We start from the raw sequence: 6,000 nt of genomic DNA, 5'->3' as shown, positions 1-6,000 counted from the left end.
GCCTCAGCGCGCGGAGGAGCCCGGGCTGTGCCTGCAGCTGGGCGGCAACGTCCCGACTGGACCCAGACTCCGCTTAGCGCATTGCGGCGACCTCACCTTCCCCGGCAGCGAGCGCGCGCCGCAGCTGGAAAAGCCGCGGAGACCGAGGACTTTTCGCCGGTCCGAGGGGCGCCCCGCAGGGCGCACCGTCCTAGTGCTGCAGTCCGGCACGCCGTGGCGCCGGGGTCCCCGCAGGGCGATGGAGCCGGGTCTGCGAGAAGCGTGAGGCGCCGCCGCCCGGTTCCGGAGAGGGGGGCCACAGGGTCTGGAGACCCCGGGCGGCGGACGGGAGCCCTCCCCCCCCCCGCCCCGCCTCCGGGGCACCAGCTTCGGCTCCATTGTTCCCGCCCGGGCTGGAGGCGCTGAGCACCGAGCGCCACCGGGAGTCGAGTGCCGGCCGCGGGGCTCTCGCGGCCCCGCCAGGACCCCAGCGGAGCCCGGGGGCGGCGGGCCGGAGCTGGGGACGCGGGCGCCCGCCCGCCCGCACACGCCACGGCGGACTCTCCAGAGGCGGAACCGCAGCGCCGAGTGAGGTAAGAGCCGCGGAGCCCGCAGATCCGGGGCGGGCTTGGCATCCCGAGCGGCCCCCGGCGCCGGAGCCTCCCGGCTGCATGCTTCCCCCGCCGCAGCCCAGTCGGGTCCGGCGCCTCCCTCCACTCGTTACTCGCCCCCCTCCACCTCCCGATTCCCTCCCCAGCGCTTTGCGCCCCCCCTTTTGTCTCCCCTCCCAGCTCCCCGCTCGCGTCGCCTTCTGCGCCCCCTCCCCGCGCTCGTCCCGCCGCTCCTCCTGCCGCCCAACTTTTCCGCCAACTCGCGCCGGGGAGCTGGCGAGGCGGCGGCTCCGCGGTGAGTCCTGGGAGGGACAGGGCCGGGACGAAGGCGGCGGCGGCCCTCGGTTTCCTCGGACTGGGGAGGGGGGGGGGAGTGGGCAGCGAGGTGGGTGTGTGTGTGTGTGTGTGTGTGTGTGTGTGTGTGTGTGTGTGTGTGTGTGTGTGTGTGTGTGTGTGTGTGTGTGTGTGTGTGTTGCATTCCAGTCCATCTCTTTTTAGTCCGCTAGTCACCCCAATTCAGCAGGTAGCTTTGAGAACCCGGGGTATTTCTAAGTCCTTTTCCCCCTCCGGGAAGTCTGGGGTCGAGGTTGGGGTGGGTGGATAGGGGCATGAAGAGGGAAAGCAGTGAAGGGGTAGGTTAGCTTCTCCTGGAGTAGGTTTTAAGGAGGTGTCGTCACCAAATGGCCGAATCTGCTATACAGGAGAGCGAGAAAGGAATTCCCTTTTCCAGAGGGGGTTATCTTCTACTTAGTCGATCTCCGAAAGGGTCGGAAGTTTGTGGAAGGGAGGGCGCCCAGCGGGTGATGTTAAGCCCCATTATGGGGTCGGGGGGAGGGGAACGTTCAGTTCCAATCTGGTTCTAGGAGGTGGGGGAAGGGATGAGGGTTTTGCCCGGTGCGGTTCACTCGGCCGCGCTGCATGTTGCTTCTCCGGCTCAGACCCTCCGCCCACCCCGCTCCCGCCTCCCGTTATGTTTGGGGTTGGGAAAAGAGGAACCCTCGTTTGCAGAGGAATTTATTGACATTGTGGATGGAGTTCATTTAACACACATCCTATGAAGGCAGCCAGACACCTTCGGGCGGGGGTGGAGGGGTTGGCGGTGGTGAGGCTAGCTTCTCCTTTCTGGGCCCAGAAGCTGTTGGCCCACCAAAAAAATTACTGCGGTGTCTTTCTCCCCCGACACTTTTTTCCCCCATTTTCCAGATGTAGCAGCCGCATCTGGTTCCCTTGCACCCCACACCGCAGCCACATTAACATCCCTTTCTCTCCCTCCCCCCTCACCCAAATTAAAACTGGGATTCTTTAACTTGTCCTTTCCACCTCCCTCTTTTTTTTTTTTTAAAGATTTTTTATTTATTTATTCATGAGAGACAGAGGGGGGAGAGAGAGAGAGAGAGAGAGAAGCAGGCTCCCAAGGAGCAGGGAGCCCGATGTGGGACTCGATCCCAGGACCCCGGGACCATGACCTGAGCCGAAGGCAGACGCTCAACCATCTGAGCCACCCAGGCGCCCTCCACCTCCCTCTTTAACATTTTACGAGACATGGAGATGAGGCGTTGGGATTTGGGGAGAAAAGAAAGTTACCCTGGATCCCAAGTTATTTAGGATCTGATGGTGGCGGTGCTTTCTAGATTGTGCCGGAAAAAGGCATCGTAGGAGATGGACCCACGCTTTTAGGGGGGTGGCACTTGCAAACGGGTCATCTGCTGGAGGTGGCCTCTTTGGCCATGGGTTTGACCCGGAATTGGCCCTGACGGAAGTTTCTGGAACGAAAGCATTGCCTTTTCCGTCCCTTCAGTGGTAGCTGGAGCAGCCCGAGCGTCTGACCCTGCCCGGAGCCCGCCGTCGGGTCTCTGGCCGCCCGGGGGTGGTGTCGCGCGTCCCTTTTCCACCCTCCTGGAGCAAGCCCGGGGCGCAGCTGCGGGGGGGGGGGGGGCATGTGAATGGGGCGGATGCTGTTGCTGCCAGGGGCTCTCCCTGTGCGTGTTACAGGAGTTAGTGGGCTGCAGCCCCTGGAAACTAAAGTGGGACATTTTGCCTCTTAACGGCTATAGGTTTGAAAGCGGGTGTTGGATTGTTGAGGGGTTTTGTGGTTTGTGTGTGTGTGGGGGGGGGGTTGTAATATCCTTTGAGATAGGCAAGCACCCTATGGTCCAAAGTTGCAGGAGGGTGGGGAGAGTGGGTCGCTCTCACCCTCTCTTTTCCGTCTCTTTCAAATTGAAAACACTTCTCTGGTTTCCTCCTTTGGGCGGTAGTTTTGGAGGCTGTAATGAAATCGCACTTTCTCTAGACATGGTAATTAAGGTGACTGTTTCCTCCGCAGATGTGCCCTGCCCTTTGCACCTCCGGACCAGCGCTTTTTTTGGAATCCCGTCTAAACTGTAGAACCTTAGCCTTGAGACTGTTTAGCAGAAAGTGGCCATTTTCCTTGTTGGCCCAGGCTCCCGGTTTCCTCTCTGAGGCTTTAAAAGCTGAGTAGCAGAGCCTCGTGGGACGTGTCTCGGTCTAACTAATTACCCCCAAGCCTGGGTCATCTCCCTTCCTTTCAGGGACCAAGAGAGAGCCATTGCCCACTGTCTGTCCTGACAGCCTGCCTCTCTAATGACTTGTTTACGTATTTCCCTCCAGTTGGTTGGGAGAGGCTCCAGGGCTGCCGCTGACCCCTAGAGGAGCACAGGGTGTTTGGGGATGGGGAGGTTGCTGGGGCCTGGCTCCAGCTGGGATGGTTATGTACTGCATCAGTGACTAGCTCCTTGAAATATCTGTTGCATTCAGTCTTAGTCATCACCAAGTGTCAGCTTTTTAATGAGGGCTATCCGGGTGGAGAGCCACTGGGACATGTGTGCTTTCACTGCCTGCTTTTACTGTGCCTGTCCAAATGCCCATTTTGTAGGCATTTTCATGAGTGGGATTTGGGCCAGAGTGGGGACCACTAATTTTGGTTCCAAAGTAGACAGCCTTGGGTGCTTCTTTTCCTTTGGCCTCTGGCCACAAAGGATGTTAGAAATTTACAAAAGAATAGCAAGTGAAGCAAAAGCACAGGCAGAAATGGAGTTAGGAGCATGGCAGATGCTATTATTGTCCCACCTGTTTTGAGGGAGATTAGAGTCCATCCAGGCATCCCTACGCCTGAGCTGGCTTTAGCCCTGTTGGACTCCAGAGGGCAGGAAGAGCGTGTTGAACATGGAGTAGGCAGACTCCAGCCATGGTGACCCAAGGAAAATCCATGGGGTTTTGCTCTTAGTTGTATGCTTTGTGTTTGGGGTGTTGTCCTGAAAAGGGGCTCCTAAAATAGGAGATTTGCTCCTGTGAGCTTGGGCTGTTAGCAGCCAGCTTCTCCAAACACGCTCTTCTTTGCCTCCATTTTTTAAATCTTTTCATCAAAATGGCTGTTAGGTAGAGCTTCCTGGGAAAGTTTGAGCCTGTTGCTGCTGGAGGCAAAGGAGGTAGAATTGATTCAAATGTCTTGTTCTGAAAAAGCCTCATCCCTTGAGATGAGTTTAATTTCCTCTTGGGAAATTTGTCTTGCATTTGCTTTCTAAGAGCTTTGTCCAAGGTCTGAACGCACCAGGGACTCGTGGGAGTCCAGAAGACTCTGGTGTTTCCAGAGAGGATTAAGTACCAGACTTGGGCTAGGATATTTGCTTTCCCCCCTAAGGTTGCATCTACCTGAAGCAGAGATTCTCTCCTCACCACCACTCCTTGTAATTAAAGAAGTTATATTTGGTCCTCCCCACCCCCCCAAGTAAATAGTTGTCACCTGGGTGAACAACTCCACGAAAAGGGTGGTGGCCTACCAGTCCATTTTGTCTTCAAAAGCAATGTTTCCCAGAGTATGGTGGAGCAGTTAGTGTTTCACTTATTATTATTTTTTGGTATACCTCACTCCCGAGGACATTTGGATACCTCTTTTCTTTCCTTTTTTTTTTTTTTAACAAAGATTTAAAATTTAAAAATTAGTAAGTCTTATTCCTGTCCAAAGAAATGAATGTTTTGGTGTTGACTTCCTCAATTCTGAAGAATCAAAATGTTTAGATGTCTCATTTGCAAGAGTATCTGTATCAGTTCCTTTCTTTCATTTACTTATTCATCCAGTTAACAAATGGGTCAGCATCTGCTGTGTACATTGTGGGTGCTAAGTGTATCAGTGAAAGTTAGGCACAAACTGTGCTTCTTAAGGAGCTTGCGATCCCATGGTGCTTAGGAAATACAGAGGAATGAGAGCCTCAGGGAGAAAGCTCAAAGACTTATGGAAGAGGTAGCTTTTTAAAATTAAATTAAATTAAATTAATTAATTTGTTTATTTGTTTGGGGTGGGACTCGGAGAATAAGAAAGCTTGGCCCATTAAAGATGGAGGAAGGACAAAGAAGAGGGCAGAACATGGAGATTGCCTAAGGTCATGCTGTCCCATAGAAATAGAACGTGAGCCACATGTAATCTTAGATTTTCTAGTAGCCATGTTTTGAAATTAAGTAAAAAGAAGCAGGTGAATTCACTTTTATTAATTGGTTGAGATTTTAATGATCTTTTTGATTTAGCCCCATATATCTAAAATGCTATCATTTGAACATGTAACCAATATAAAAAATTATTGATGAGCTACTTTACCTTCTTTTTTTCACACCAAGTTTTCGAAGTCCAGTGTGTATGTCCCATGTCTAGCACATCCTAATTCACATTAGCCACATTCCAAGAGCTCAGTAGCCACAAGTGGCTAGTGGCCACTGTCTGGGACCCTTAGGTCTAGAGCAGAGGGTTTGAAGATGGGTAGTGAGAAGTATCTTTGTAAAGGTAGAAAGTTCGTGTCCTCCTGCCGCCAGTTACCAAAGCCTCCTGAGAGTGCTGTCAAAGAGTGACTCAGAGCACAGTGTTTATAATTCTTTCATGGATTAGTACTCAGAGAGGAGAGGGCAGGCACTTTCACCCATGCTGCCCATTTGATCCTCATAACCACCTGTGATGGAGGCTCAGCAGCCATCCCCCTCCGACAAATGGGAAAGCAGAGAGGTTGTGTCCCCCCACCCCCGCCAGTGCCCCGCGAGGACCTCTGTGCCCAGGTGGAGTGGGGCTTCAAGTCCCCGGAGACCTGCTGGGTATGGGAGAGGCTCAGCGTGGAGCCAGCTGCAGGGTCTCTGAGGAAGCTGCCGAGGACACCTGCAAGGCTACAGGTCACATCTGTCCAGTAGTGAAGGAAGGAGACTGTCCCTCCGGGATTTTAAAGAATGCATTAATTAGTAGTAGGAGGAGAATGTGTGGTGAAGGAGAAGGTGGCAGTTCCAAGGGTCCCAGACAGTATGTGGATTGGTGGTTTGGGTCACTGTTTTCTGTCGGTTTGTGGGGTGGGGCGCGTCTGCCCACTGACCTCATTCCAGGAGCTGGTGCTGGGAGGCTGGGTTTTCTTGACATCCT

General features: G+C 53.9%; 1 protein-coding gene across 2 annotated transcripts in view; it reads left to right on the top strand.

The window, feature by feature from the left end:
• The first annotated feature begins 464 nt into the window (after positions 1–464).
• Positions 465–6,000, top strand: part of FGFR1 (fibroblast growth factor receptor 1) — a 47,795-nt gene continuing 42,259 nt past the window's right edge. For both annotated transcript variants that reach the window (XM_088020963.1, XM_028124100.2), the window contains exon 1: positions 465–572. The gene's annotated coding sequence lies outside the window, so the exon portion shown is untranslated. The remainder of the gene's footprint in view (positions 573–6,000) is intronic.

The sequence above is a fragment of the Eumetopias jubatus genome, unplaced genomic scaffold (assembly GCF_037043125.1).
Source record: "Eumetopias jubatus isolate StellerSeaLion01/CBP00866 unplaced genomic scaffold, mEumJub1_p1.0 scaffold_2, whole genome shotgun sequence".
NCBI classification, from domain to species: Eukaryota; Metazoa; Chordata; class Mammalia; order Carnivora; family Otariidae; genus Eumetopias; species Eumetopias jubatus.
Note: the sequence above shows the minus strand (reverse complement) of the source record. Positions and strands in the feature narration are given on the sequence as shown.